Raw genomic sequence first — 15824 nt, 5'->3', positions numbered from 1 at the left:
GTGCACATAGTCCTAAAGCCAGCAAAAACGAATTCAGCAAAAAGTGGAGAGTAAAGGCAAAATGTTTGAGGGTGACCCTGTATAGAGGGCTAGGTCCAGAAGGGACACAGGATGCTAAAACAATTCTTGTGTATCCACTGTATGGCTGCTAGAAATACCTACTTTTATTCTACCAGACATCTGTCTCTTGGTTTATTGTGGGTACAGTGGCTGCCTCAAGCTAGACATTGGTGAGAGCACTAGGATTACCATAGTATATTCCCTGCAAATACCCCCAGGCGTCAAAGCCCAAGTTTAGTGTAGCCAAAGACTTTTACCATCTTGAAAATGCCCATGTTGGGGAGGGTTGGCCCTGGAAACTTTTGGCCCATTGGTCAGGGCGTCCCCAGGAGTAATTTCCACGCACTAGCTCATGCTAGACATTAATGTGACATCTTCAGGCACACACATCAGAACATTTCTGGACCTGAGGAAGCACAGAAGAGGACTGGACCTGCTGTTTGTCAAGTGAGAGGACTCCTGGAGGACTGGACCTGCTCCCTCTTTGACCCAGTACAAAGAAGTTGACTTCAAGAGACATAAGGCTGACCTCTTGTTCAAGCTATAGGGACACAACAAGCTTCAATTGGCCCTTTCCTGCTCCTCAGTGACAAATGGACCTGGAGTGGACCTTGCTATTGGCCTCTGCCTGACACCCTGTAAGTCTTTAAGTGCCTCCTCTGAAGTCCTGGGAGGCTTTACAAGTGTACTTATGTGGTGGATTGAGACTTGAAGGACTAAAGCCAGAAGGTAAAATATTTGCTCACGACAAACCTGCTTTGTGTATCTCACAGTCTGATACATTGTGGTCAGTGTCTAATTCCGCCTAGGTCCCAGTCTACTGTGACCATTGACTATCATTGCCACTTTATGCATTGTGGTGCCATTCCTACTTAAATCTTTAAAAATTCATATATCTGGTTCCACTTATTGGATTTTTGTCATTTTAGTCTTTTTGTTTGATACATTTTATTATGTTTTTTTATTTTTGGGGGGTTGGGATTTGTACTGTTCTGCATTTCGACTTTCTTACTGTTTTGTTACTCTATAAATACTTCACACCTTGCCTCTATGTCAAGCCTGTCTGCTCTGTGCCATGGCTACCAGGAGTTGAGCTCAGGTTAATTTAGTGACTTTGAGGGTTGTGATTATTCCTGGAGATGGGTAGTCACCCCACAAATAATATTTCCATTTTTTTTCATACTTTTTTATACGGATCAGAGCACATTCACTGGGCACTGGAAAGAAGTGCCCCAGTATACAGACTCTAAATCCCAACAATACAATTCACCAAAGACATTGATAATAGACATTGCTAACATGACGTGTTATATTTTGCTAGTGATAATGTGGGGCATAACCACGTATAGTACGTTGTTGATGATGTGGTTGGTAAGTTGGAATCACTCTCAGAACATTATCTATTGCAGGCATTTTCTTTGCATGTGGGATCTTCTTATGTCAAGCCTAAATATGTGCGCCGCTGGCCTCTATTTCACTCACCTATATCCATGCAAGGTATTTTTCCTTTCTTTTTCTCCTTCTGCCTTTGACATCTGTCTTCTTCTCTTTTCATTCCTATGCCTCCAATGACAATCTCCTTAACTCCAGTTCTTTTGAGGGGCTTCACATCTTTCTGCTTTTACTATTTTAATACTTTTCACAAAACGTAATAAATACAGAAGACTGAGCTTGTGAGTTGTAGTAGAATTCCACAACCAAAAAATGTAAATATATTGTCATTAATTGGTAAAAGCTTTTTGGTGTACAGAATATAACCACAATTATTCCTATGATGTGAAAAGGATACATTCAATCAGTACATACTGCAATGCTTGAAGAAAGCAGACACAACTCATTGAAAGCCACAAACATTACGTAGATAAGCTCTAATTGGGTCATAGATGTTTTGGGGTTTTGACACCAATGGCTGAAGTGAAACATAGATCCGGTTACATTTGGCCCCTCTCATGCAGTCTCATATGATATTCGGCCCGGTAGGGTATTAAAAAAGGTAATTTCTTACCATCTCAAAACAAGTTAAAAAAGTAGCATGGAACATACGCAGCCGGAGGCAATTTAGGCACTGACGCTAGTGTCTTGGACAGTATGTAGCTGATCTATGATACTGGAATACATTTCCAAAGGTCTTTAGGTTTTTTCACCAGGTCCAGTGACCAGTAGTCGCAGTAAACAGAACCAAATGTCAGGCTTCCCTGAGAGTCTTTTGGCTTCCCATAAGGCCTTATGCCTGAGTATGTTCAGCGGAATCTGATATCAAGGTTTTATCAAGGACATTCATCTGTTTACAGGTTTTTTTCGCCCGTGGCCCGAATACTAAAGAGGTTTAGTAAGACTGATTACCTTCTTTTTTAACAGATCCTTCAATTTTGCTTGCCCCAGGTTTACTGAGGATCAGAAAGCCATTTCCCATGATCTAAGATTCAACGAACACTTGTTATCCTTAAGGGTTTTGTTAAACGTCCATTGGCGCCAGCTTCCTGTGATGCATCTGAGATACTTCCAGAGCGTTGCCACTAGACTCTTCGGAGGACTCCCTTGAGTCATATACCAGGGTTTTCCATGAGGAGTCTATTTCCGAAACAGCCTGCTCAGAATTACAGTCAGGCACCATTGGTTTTGTTCTTGATGCCCTCTGCAGGTTGTCTGATGGTCACCATGTTTTATGTGCCAAATTTAAGTAGACAGTTTAATACAAAGTGTGATACCTCATGGTTTTAACTTGAATTCCCTGCAGGCCTTTGCCTGAACCTCTTAGTGCCTAGGATTTATTAGAGTAAAGCTATACTGTTTAACCAGGCTTGGTGTCCCAGTCTCTTGACATTGCCATTGTTTTCTACACTACTTGTATACGATGATCTGGTCGTTCCTGCTGCTGTCCCACTGCAGGGCCCCGGATTTCCCACGAGTCCTTTCGAGGCTTCTTTGCGGTGATTTACTTGTGGCAGCTTGATATGTGTTATGGTTGGTACCTGCAACGACCAGTTACATTACTGCTTAATGGCGGAATTAGGGATGTGGTCATAGTGGGGCCTAATATGAAATGCCTTTGTTTGTTTTCCATGGTCTTCATTTATTGGTCGCCAGGGGTCGCTGCTGCGATTCCCAGCTTGCCCCTTGCGACCCCTGGCGCTGCCTCTGAGACCCCTGGCCTCAGAGGTAGCAAAATCGGTGCCAAGAACACAGGGGCAGCTAGTCCTTACTGACGTTGCTTGGGGCTCCACCTCACTGTTTTCATTGTGTTTTTTTTTTTATCGCACTGATAGTGAGTAATACATAAGTAAAGATGATATGGCTACCCCAGGCATTTTGGTGAACTGACGTCCATTTTGCTATCCCTATGTGATATCTCAGCAGCGTGTTGGTCAGCTCTCTGCTCCACTGGGAATGGTCGTATCACAGTTCCTGTGAGCTCAGGATAAGATATTGCCTCTCTTGCACCTGGATGCTGTGTTGGTTGTTTGAGGATGGTCTGTGCAGGTCAAAGAAATGACTCAGCAAAATATTTTCTAAATTTGATCAGAAATCAAAGCGACGAACTTGTTCCAAAAGATAAAAATGTCCCTGGGTACAGTATTATGAAGGGTGTGCATTTCTGGAAAACGTTTTGGGTCTGTTTCGCGTAGAAAATTAAATTCGTCTGCAGACTACACGGTTAGCTTGCTTCGACTATTTCACTAGTTAATACGTCTTCGCGGCTGTAGTATTTTTATCTGTCCTGCTGTAATGCTATGTACTCTATGCATAGCACCTGTTCAGACACACGCACGGCAATTATTATAGCGGTGGCGAGAGACACACCCTCTGTCTGAGCCTGTGGTTTCGAGCAGGGCCCGCTTTATAAGGTGCTGCTGGCAAGGATACCTCCAGAGTAGCTTTATGGCCTGGGGAGATCAGCTTCTCTCATCTGATTGTTCTCAACAGAAAGGTGCCTTTTCTTCAGACAGCTCATGACTTTTAAATCACCAGTGGTCATTGTGCAGCCCCGCCTTCCCAAACAGATATATTTGCACTCCACACACATGGTGTTACAGCTCTAATGTGCCTGGATTGAGAAGCAAAAACATTTTATTGACACAGTTTCTCAAAAGAGACGTTGGCCAACCAAAATACTGCCAAAATGACATCAAAGTTTGCGCTGTTCCTTTATGTTTTGTAAAAGCGCGTTTCACGCCCTCGCCCGTCAAAAGTGGATATCATTTTCACTCGACATTTCTTCCTGACGAACTCTTTTAATAATATACCTTATGAGAACACACGGAGAAAGAAAGCACCCGTCCACTGTCGATCAAGTAGCAATAGACATCGCTCAGCCAAATTAACACACGCCACAGCCCCGGTTCCCTGCTGCCCTTTCGACAGCCCCACACTCCCTGTAAAGGGCGACTGTGAATATAATGGCGCAATATCATAAACGTAAATAAATAAGCATATTCATGAGATTTAAATGTATGCATGCTGGAACAATACATTCCTCTCGGTGCAGCTCTGAAATACAAGAAGGTGGGGCCGACTGCTTTTTTGGAGCCCTTCTGCTCACGTAGCGTTTTTTTCGTATTTCGCTAGTCGAGGAACATTTTCAACCTGTTGCTGCTGCGTTAGCTCGAGTTAGTATTTTGGTCGCTAGAATAGCGAGGAGGAAGGAGGACTGTCTGCTGTCTGGTAGGAGGGCTTTGTCTGCTGTGCCTGTCTCTCTCTCTCTTCCTCTCACACACCCTCTCTCTCCCCCCGTCTCTGTGGTTTGTAAGGTAGGTTGCAGTGTGTGTGTATATACACATCAAGAGCAGGAAAATGGACTCATTAGGGAGGCAGGCGGTCATTACCACTCACACTGCACTTCCAGGGGGACTCCTGCTATAGGAAGAGAAACTCGGCACGGGGGGACGAGGTAGGCAAGCTAACTTCTTTTAGGAAATAGGTGCCCCTCCCCCCGAGCAGTTCACCTCCATTCCTAAACGTTATACGCAAGTTTGGCAGCCTTGTACTGTTGGCCAGCTAGAATTAGTCCCTCTAACCCCACCCCAAAAAATATTTGACTTGTAAAATTTTGTGATGCGATTGCAAAAGAGATTTTGTGTCTGTTTTTCCATTCTTGTTTTTTAAACAAGGACGTGAGCAGTTGTGTTTTGTTCTTCCACGAGTTTATTGAAAAATCAATATCTTTGCTTTGTGATAAAAGTAACCTTCCCTGCTTGTTTCCTATGCTGCCAGTTGCTTGTTATGCCATCTCTCCGACTATGTATCACGTTACAGTAACAAAGTTGTTGTTTTTAGCGTTTGCCTACTTTTTTTTTGGTTGAACCTCATAATCCTTTTAAGCCTTAGCGTGACGTTGTTTGTCTTGGGGGTTGTAACAATTCAAGGTGTTCATTTCTGTTATAAAATAGCCAACACATACTTCTCTACCGACCAGCAATTTTATTGTAATTTTTTTTGGGACCTATTAATGCTTTTTTAATGCAGATGTGTTTGGTATGTTCTTTATGTGAGAACAAGTGAGAATTGCTGTTCCAACTTTTTAGCCACCTGCCTGGTGACAGGCCTGCTTTTACTATTGTAAATATGTGTAAAAACTGGTCGGTTTTTATGGAAATTACATGCTTCCTTTAATTGAGTATGCGAAGTGTGCATTTTATCTGTTGTTCAGACAGAATAATAATTTAAGGATGATGTACTTTTTTTAGGTATTTTTAGCTGTGTGTCTGCACATATTGCCTACCCCACCATATATGTCGTCTTGTACTGCCAACAAATGCGCTGAAGTTTGTCTTATTTTGTTGATGTTTTATGAAACACAATGAATAACTGTCTCTACCCTTGGCACAGCTATGTCAATGTGGTACTTCAAAAATATTGTAGGGAAAATATGAGTTCCCTGTGTTTTTGGTACCCCCCCAACACTCCCATGCTCTCTGAAGTGGATCTCAGATGCCATGTAGATATAACGAATATAGGAAACGCATAAATATTTGCTTGGAGAGTGTGTTGGTGTTGTCTGGCCTTTATTTGTCCATTCAGAAATCACTGTATATGTCTATGAACAGACAATCTGCCGTTTTTATTTTGCACAGAATGCTGTATTTAATTCTGTGTTCTGAATCAGAGAGAGAACTCTTTTTTTGCTTTATCTCACGATTTTTTGCAGCCGACAGATTGTTAAGGCGACCATCAGATGTGGCATTGATACTGGTTCTGAAGCCGAACGAAACAGACCTTTTAATAAATGAGCTTTTTGTCTCATCCCAAGCTTTCTGAATAATACTGCTGCTTTGTTTTAGAAAGGCGAGCACAGAGGAGGGCCGAGAGGAGAGAGTTACATAAACTGCTTGGAAGACTGCACACACATTTTATATAAAATGGATGTCGGATAAGATAGGGCAGGAAAGAAGAATGTAAACACCCTTTCTATTTTTTTTGCATTAACAAATTGTATATATAGTAAAGTGCTGGACGTCTTGTACTAGTTTCTTTTGTATATACTGTATATTTTTTTTAGGCCTATGACCGAGCAAGTAGACCGTGAAGCCATATTTCTCTTTTCCTCCTGGCAAGGTCTTCGGGCTGGCATTCAATATCCAGATTCAGTTTAATTCTCGTTAAAATACATTTGTCACGAGTCATTCTCCGCAACTGAAGAAGAAGATTTATACAGCCAACAGGTTCCTCTCCCAGCCCTTGGGACTATTCTTTCTTGCTCCGCTCAGTAGGCAGTTTCATTTCTGTGCCAGGTGGGTTAGCAACAGATGAAAGATCTGCTGCTTTTTCATTTGGTAAAATAAGGGCACCTGCTTGACCGATATATACTAACGCGATGTAAAATGTTCTGCAGACTTTTTTCAGCATTTTGCTTACATTGTTGTCAGAGGGTTGTTTTTTTCAAGCGATACTATTCTGACTTGCTTTTGAAATCGCAAACTTTTAAAACTGTCTCGCAAATTTAATATATCGTCAAAATATGCGGTGAGGCGTTATTTCCATGCTATATATTTCTATATATTGTGTGTGTGTGTGTATGTGTGCAATACTTTAATTTTTTTAATTTGTTGGCCTACTGCCAACAGGCCTGCATAAAATGTTATTGTTGAAGGAACACACATCACTATATACAGGAGCCGCTTACAGATCGTTGACGATGAAATTAAGACTGCCGGTCCACTGGCCTGTTCTTCCCTGCAAACCAGTTAAAAATAGTCGGCGAAAGCTAAGAGAGGAATTGGGAAGCTGTGCTCCTGGCCTTGCATTTTCTCAAGTTTCTTTCTGTTTTTATTGGATGTATACACAGTGTGGAATGCTTTTCAAAACTGTTCGCCCAAGGAGGCCGAGATACATATGAAAGAAAATGAGGAGGTTTGTTCGAACGGATGAGGCTTTGAAATGGAGGGTACTGTAGCTTGAACTGTACCTTGTAACCGTCCTTTGTTCGCAGGAGCTTGTGCTCAGTTTCTAAATCTGTATGAAGAAAACATTTTTATTCAGGGCCATAGTAGTAGTCCTCACTTTTGTGGCCTCCTTTTCGCTTTTATGATCACTACTCAGATATTTTTTTTTTTGTAAATAGTCCTACAGATGTTTGCCTACAACTTTTTTCTTGGTCAATTGTTAAATGTTTTTCTATTTGACTTTACACCTTTTTATAGTGTTTAGTTGTATTTACATTTTTCTTTTTAACCATCATTGCAGTTAAATTGAACTGAAATTAAAGTGAACCATTTCCAAGCTTAGCCCATCAGTTGACTGGATTTTAAGTAGTGGGTGGGGAAAAGACAGTGTGACTATTCTTGCAATATAACCACTTCACATGTTTTTCTGAAGCATGACCTAAATCTCATGTATTTCTGCAGCATGACCTAAAATACATAGACCAGGTTTTAAATTCCAAACATCCTAATTTGGAGTGCATTTATGACTTCTGTGAGATTCACACAGCATTCCAAGAGTACTCTAGAACACGGCAGTCGTAATTTTCAAGAATGCACTAATGCATGAAAATCCATCATGCTCAAATTCCATACATTTGTTAGAAGTAGTGTAACAAGAACATTCTTCAATGAGCTATACCATTTTTCCCATTGTCCCTATATTTTTGTTATGAATATGACAGTGCCCTCAAACTTCAGCTCCTGTCATGCGCTTGTTTATGTCCATACACAGGGGTACCTACCGTTCATTGGGCCGCCCATCCTGTAGTCCTGAGAGACAGTCTGCACCCTTTGACCTCTTTGCACAGTTCTTGCCTACTGTTAATAATGTAGGCTTTGGAATGCAGTACTATAACCCATGGGTGATGCCTATTGGTCTACAGTTACAAATTAAGTTGAGTGATCTGCGGTCAGTGAATGATTAAAGGTCTTTGCAAACATTTTGTATTGGTTTAGCAATAGCAATTGCAGACATCAGAACGTGTTTACATACGAGATAGTATGCAGTCACAATCCAGGTACCTGCTGTTAAGATGAACACTAGGCCATCATAAATATCTTTATATTTGAAAGAATGTTATGTTACATGCATTTGTATAGTGCACAACTCACCGTGCAGGGTATCCTGGTGCAGAAGCAGGGGCTGTATGGGCAGAGCCAGGGTTGGAATAGATGAAGAGCCAGGTATTCAGTTTCTTGCGGAATTAAAGAACTAAGACTGAGGCTTTGATGTGCAGGGGCATGTTGTTCCAGAGTTTAGGATCAAGGTAGGAGAAGGACTGGCCACTGGGTGCAGTTATACATTTTCAGGGTGTGTGTGAGAATAGGAGTCTGGCTGAGGGGCGGTGTCTGGTAGGTTTGTGGAAGTTTATGCAGTTGTTGAGGTTGATGGGGGTCAATGTTGTGTAAGGCTTAAAATGTGAGAGCAGGAGGAGCTTGAAGAGTGCTCGTTTTTGCATTTAGAGCCAGTGGAGCTCTTTGAGGTACGGGGTGATGTGAGTGCAGGGTGGAATGAGTAGGGTGGGTCCTGCTGCAGAATTATATATGGTGTGGAGTTTTCTGGTCAGTTCAGCATTGATTCCAGTCTGTTGCAAGATGGAGGATTGATGCTGATTACAAAAAATAACTAGGATAGCCCATCTTCCTATACTTCATACCCTGTATTCTCTACTTCATTGACATGTTGGAGGGGAACACATAAGGTTTCCTACCAGAGCCGAAACACAATTTCTCTTTTCCATTAACAAAAAGTGTGGCAGTTGTACTTTGGCTTCCATGGTGCATTCTGGGCAGAGAGCTAGAATGGCCTTTCCCAGGATCTACAATGAAGAGCAAAATTGTGTGACTGGATTTTTAATCTGGAAAGGATGGACTGACTCTGATTAGCAGTGGGCTTCCTATCTGCCAGGGCATAACAATATAAGCTGGAGCTTCCCAACAGATCACTGAACACCTTCTTTGAGCCAGATCTGCACAGAAACTGTTCCTGGGGCTTCCAGAATATGGAGGGGAGAACTGCCCCTTTGATCTTGGATGGAAACAACACTGGAGCCTGTGTTTATTCTGTTTGCTTGCCCGGCTGTTTACTTTGGCTCATCGGATTTCAGAGAGGCTGACAAAGCATCTAAAAGCTCTACCTTTCTCTCACCATATATCAGAGGAGGGCTGCCTCAAGAACCTACTCCTGAAGGTTCTTGAGGTGGCTGGTGAGTTGATCGGTGACTGCTTCGCAAGCAGCTCCCTTACCTCACATAATTTTAGTCTAGTGTGTTCCCTTTGCATTCATTGGGTCAGCACTCCTTGTCTTTAAGTCAAGCTGTCGTCTTCCAATCTCATCACCTGAATGGGTCCCCCTCTGAGTGAGGAGCAGTTGGCCCTGATTTTATAAGTCCCCCAGGTTGTAAAATATCCACATTTTAAAGCACCGATGCCCACTAATCCAAAGAGAAGGTTATTGTTGGTTCAGGACACCTGGCTGTTCGAGCAGTAGCAGCGCCTCTCCCCCACTTCCACCCTCCTCCACTTCTCAGCGCCTTCAGACCCTCATGGGTGATTAGTGCGCTTTACAAATCCCTGATTAATTGACTGATTGATTTAACCCATTTTCCTTAAATGTCTTTTTTTTTTGCAGTGTTACTGTTGTGTTATTATTTAATGTGTTTTGGTTTAGTTGTTTTTTTCGTTCTTTTATTGTTCTTGATCACCAGAATGGTGATCCCATAGCGAAGTATGAGATTTTGGTGCAATGATCAATATTCTACATTTTACAGTGTACTGTCTGTGATTGGGCAGCGTTTGCCAATGCTAAATATTAGTGAAAGCTTTATAAGTCATTCTTATAGTATATAGTATAACTGCACTTGTTACCTATGTGTTTCGTCTTTCCAGGAGTGTGGTTACAGTGTTGACAATTTCTAGTGATGGCAAACCGTACATAGTGTTGCATCCAGGGGCCCTGGTTTTATGCCTGCATTTTCATTGTATTACTGGCTTATTGTGTTTGGTGATGTGTTTTTAATACTATTTGTCATTTTGTCCTATAAATATATTTATATACTTCGAGATATTAGTAAAGTATTGTGAAATTACAAAAAAAAACTTGCAACTCTGATTGGCCAGTTGTTACAACAGTCAAAATTGTGTTGTATTATAAAACAAAAAAAACATGGCAGCTGTCGCACAATTACATGGTACATACCCCAATAGGGTTTTCAATACTGTGGTGCTCCTCCTTTTATGGGTTGAGGCCCCTGTAGACCCCCATTTTTCAAACAAATAACAGAGCATCTAATATGGATCATTCCGATGATTTACGTAAATATTAGTCGATTTGATTTATACATATAGTTTTTTAGTTCAACACAAAGATTTTAAACATGGAACGTTAATTCTTCTGAATCGTTCTGTAGAGTCTCGTTTCTAAGTGGAATGTGCCTGGAGTCATAAAGAATACCACTGCCAGTCTTCGTATCATACAAAAACTCCTTTATTGTAAAGCCAAGTTTATAAAAGACGCCGCCCAGCCAAGGCATCCAAGTGCTCCTTTTCAGATTTTCTATTGTTTGTGTTGTACTATACCTAATCTTAACCATGCACCACCTTGTTTGAGATAGGCTTTTATGCTTGCCTACATCAACCCAGTGAGTTATGAGGGGACAACTTTTCAATACAGAACAAGTACAGAATGTCCTGGTTAGTTCAGAACTCCAAGGGCCGTACTACAGAATACGGTGCACTATCCTTGTTTGCGCTGGGTGCACCTTTCAAGAGGTGCGCCCAGCGCAAACATGGAGAGGGCGCTGTATTATATTGAATGCGCTGTCCCCAAGGCAGCCGCAATCTCGTAAATATGTTTAAAAGCTGCTCCGTGTTTCCCTGTGCAGGCGGCAACCTGCCTGTACTTACAAGGGGGTTAGAGATCCCATTGCCTGGGTGCAGTGAGTGACTGCGCTTTCCTGCAAGGGGATATCTGAGGGGCCATAGGACCCACCCATTTTCTCCCCCTAGCGGGCTGTCTTTAGAAGGTGCATTAAGTGCAACACCTTTTTGTGGTGCACTTTCAGTGCGCCTTCTAAAGGCATGTTTGCCTCTGCGCCCACGTCGGTAATACAGTGTGAGGGCTGAGGCAAAATAATCCCTCATGTGCATGGGCCCAGGCCCCCATGCAAATGAGGGAACACTCTCCAGTGATAGGGCTGGCAGTGTATGTGCACCAATGCTATCTGTATTACAGAAGGGGCCGCACAAGTATTTGCGGCCCCTTCTGTTTTAGCAAAGTGCCCCAGGGGTGCGCAGAGCGGGCGCAAACACCTGTTGTGCCCCCAAAGAACTTCTATAACATGGCCTCAGTACTGTTGTGGTTGATAGTGTTTGGTTGTCCATGTGACTTTAGATCTCAAGGAAAAAGCAGAGCAGGTAAATAATGCAGAAATGTGCCTTTTTGCATATAACAAACGGAGCAGACATTTTCTGACACAATTTCATACCAATTCAATAAGCAGGAAACAGAGTTCTGCCATTCAACATTAAGTTACAGTCACCTGTCCACCCTTGCCCTCTGACATTCTGGCTTACTTTTGCATCTGCAATCACCAGTGCAGTTACAAAAATCATCATTGCAATCCTCTCGTTTGAGATGATAATCAACAAATAGAAATAGTCCTTGTCTCTACACTCGTAAAAAAACATAGTGTACCGCCCTACATATATGATGATCTATAGACTAATAACCTTACCTTGTACCTAAGGCAAGACAATGGATAAGATGTTGCCATAGTAATTGCCCAAATACCTGGAAGCTAATGGTATTATTGATCCCTGGCGAAAAAGGTTTTAGCCCCAATGGCAGACAGAATCATCTCTGGTTTTGCTGTAGTTGAAGTTAGAACTATTTTGGACAAGGATGTCAAGGTGGGAGTGATACATTTATATCTCTCTGCTTTATTTTATTCATCTAATCATACAGACCTTCTTCAGAGGCATATAGAAGTCAGTATAAGGGTAGTAGGAGAGACAGTCAAAAGTTGGTTCTCTTCTTTTTTGAATAATGTTTGCAAGGCACTCTTTCTGTCTCCATTACAAATAAGTTACAATGAAACATCCATGTGAAACTCACTTAGTTATATTATAAGATCAGGCAGGAAGTACTGCATTTGAATCAAAACAAAGAAAGACAGCCAACTCTGATAACTAAAGAGGTACGTCCACAGGACAATTGCCCTAGTGGGATAAGCACTAGAAGGGTTTGTCTTTTTTATATGTGACCAGCATTTCATCAGGACACACAATGGCTTTGTGTGAAAGAATTGTGTCATTAAAAACTAATATCTACAAGTACATAGGGACAAGAAGAAGAAAGACTAATATGTACTGGTTGCAGAAAGTGAGGCTGGAATTTTTCAAGGTAATTCCAGAAGCACAGCCGCATTCGACTGGGATCAGAATCCTAGAAAAACAGATGGGCCCTACGGTGATTCAGATTGTCTACCTAGGAGTGTTTAGATGATTAAGGATACAAAATACTTGTGCTTACCCCAGTGTTCAGGTGAGTCAGTAATTCAGTCAATGAGGAAGTACTCACGGGGCTGGTCTTGATAGTATAAGCACATCAAAATAAAAAAATGATAAAACTATTAATTCACATGTAGGATTGAATTACAGGGCAACAATATCAAAAACGCAATATGAAATACCTACAGGTAGGCAAATGTCAACAGGCTTCACATTTCAGAGTGCTCAACCTCTGATAAAGCAAAGCTCCCAGCAGGCGCAGAGATGCAGCGTCTTCACTAGGTGATTCACGTTCTGTAGACGAGCACATTTGCTTGTCTTCCTTAAATCATCAGCGGCGTGGCAACCATGTGGCTGTGTTACCTGGGGGTATAAACAAATTAATTACAATTATTTACAATTGCGTTTTAGAGCCGATACATCCTGCAGGGGTGTCCTGTGAAACCAGAAGCGGACCCGATATGCAAATCTAAGTCACTACTTCCAGAGATAATGAAAGTGAGCAGGCGAACTCAGAACAATGCACCAACATCCTTTATTGAAAAGAAACAGCAATGATTTATGGGACATGTTTTGGCTGGATGGCCTTGCTCAAGCTAGCTTGTTTAAAGTGGAATCATAGAGTCAGGAAGAGGACTATTTTTAATTGTAATGCCTGCATGGTAGCCACCTTTAAAGGGCACAGCATAAGTACATCATAAGTCTTATAATGGAGATTTCACAGTACATTCAAACTGAACAAAAACAACAAATAAATTAACCTTTGATATAAAAGTATGGCACTCACTGTGTAATACAACATTATTAACCATGTAAACTGTGCATGCATCATACAGCCTTAAACTGAGGTTACACAGTACATTCAAATGAATAGGAGTAAAATACAGATACATAATCTTGAATATATCTAAATATGACACTCAATGTAAAATACAACATTCTTTAACCATGTATGCGGTGCCCCAAAATCAATAGGTAACAGAAATACAGCCGCTGTGGGCAAATCCAGGAGAGTAAAATGAAAATACAAAAAAATGAAACCATGCTCAATTTGGTTTCTGTATTATTGCCCAAAAGGGCTGAATAAAGCAAAAGGCACAAGTAGTGAAAAAAATAATAAAAAAATTAAGAAGTAAAAGACACAAACCCATGAACATGTCTCCCTTGGCGGAAGAGTTGTGTAGAGTGCCCCACCAGAGCAACCTCTCTTTACCTGACCAAGGTGTAGAGAGTCCCTTCCACTCCTCCTGTGAGATAAAACAAAACAAAAATAGAACAACTGTCAAAACCACTACTCTTCACAAAGTCACTCAGCAAATGTCAGACTAAGATCAAGGTATATTTAAACCAAAGGCCACATAATGACCAACAACTATACCAAGTGTAATAATTTAAATCAGGTGAACATGGAGCTCCTAGTAAATATTAAAACCAATAGGGGTTTTAGTGTCTAAATCTGTTATGAGGTTCAACTCTCTTCTTCTTAGTTTTAGGACCCTGCCTCCTCCCCTCAAATTAGGTTCCATTTTCTCAATACTGTGGAATCTGAGAAATCTACAGTCACTGTAATGTAGTTCAGTGAAGTGTCTTGCTACTGGATAGTGAGGGTCACAGTTAGCAATCACATGTATATGCTCTAATACACATTATAGTATAGTACTTCCAATATATTTGAGTCCACAAAGACATTCCAAAACACACTAAATAGGTAGTGGCACAAGTGTAAATTTTACTATTTTCCTGTTCTTTCTAGGATTTAAGACCACATATTCCTTACAGCTGGATGAGTGGGACCATACTTTGCATTCCCCACACAAATAAAAACCCCTCAGGTCCTTAAGGGGGTTGCGCCTATCACCAGTGGTGGTTATGATATCTGCATGGACAATGAAGTCTCTCAAAGATTTGCTTTAATACTGGTCTGTTACTTGTTGTACTTTTATAGGTGTAAACAAGCCTGAGTGTATTATCCTGCTCAAATTTATCTTTCTTACTCTGTCCATACAGGATCTCATACTGGTTTAGACATTTACCCTAGTTATGGCTTTGTTCAGTACCTACTCATGGTATCCCTTTTGTCAAAATCTTTCTACCACACAGTCTTTTTCAGCTACAAAATCCTACTCATTACTATTCCATTTTGCTCTGATGAGTTTACAATAAGGAATGCTTTATTTAAGTTGGTTACAGTGGCTACTCAGAGCATGGAGCAAGGTGTTACCAGCAGTAGACTTTCTGTAGAGATTCAAGGTGAGTTTATTCTCATCCACTTTGATCTCCACATCAATTAACAGAATCTTAGTTTCACTGATGTTGCTAGTGAACTCCATGTTATAGTTATTGATAGTTACCCTTTCCCAAAAATCTGTGGCTTATTCTTTGCAGTCTTACCAAATCAAAGACAGGACATCAATGAACCTGACCCACATTGCAACCCTTTTCTAGTCCGGTTCAAAATCAGGGGCAGAGGACACCTGCTCCTCCCACCAGCCCATTAGCAAATTAGCATAGCTGGGGACAAAGCAGGTGCCCATCGCTGTTCCTTGTATAATACCCCGATGAATAGGAATATGTTGTTCCGAAGGCAAAATTCCATCGTCTGGAGTATCATTTGGGTATGAGCATAGTGAGAAATGAGCCTAGCTCCAATGCTTTGATGTCATTAGTGTGTGGGATACACATATACAATGACTTGACATCCATGGATATCAACAAAAAAGTATGTTCTCAGGGCATACCCTCTGTCTTCTTGCGTAAGTCTTTTGTATCCTCAGTGTCTGATAGTAACGTGTTGACAAAGGATCTGAGAAAAAGGTTGCTATAGCAGGAAGTATT

At 41.3% G+C, this 15824-nt stretch overlaps 1 protein-coding gene across 2 annotated transcripts in view; it reads left to right on the top strand.

Moving 5' to 3' along the window:
* Window positions 1-4784: 4784 nt before the first annotated feature.
* ZBTB20 (zinc finger and BTB domain containing 20) overlaps window positions 4785-15824 on the top strand; it is a 4633203-nt gene continuing 4622163 nt past the window's right edge. The window contains exon 1 of one of the 2 annotated variants that reach the window (XM_069202644.1): window positions 4785-4948. The gene's annotated coding sequence lies outside the window, so the exon portion shown is untranslated. The remainder of the gene's footprint in view (window positions 4949-15824) is intronic. The other variant, XM_069202647.1, reaches the window with a different exon arrangement.

This window comes from Pleurodeles waltl, chromosome 8 (assembly GCF_031143425.1).
Source record: "Pleurodeles waltl isolate 20211129_DDA chromosome 8, aPleWal1.hap1.20221129, whole genome shotgun sequence".
Lineage (NCBI taxonomy): Eukaryota > Metazoa > Chordata > Amphibia > Caudata > Salamandridae > Pleurodeles > Pleurodeles waltl.
This window is presented reverse-complemented; position numbering and strand designations above follow the sequence as displayed.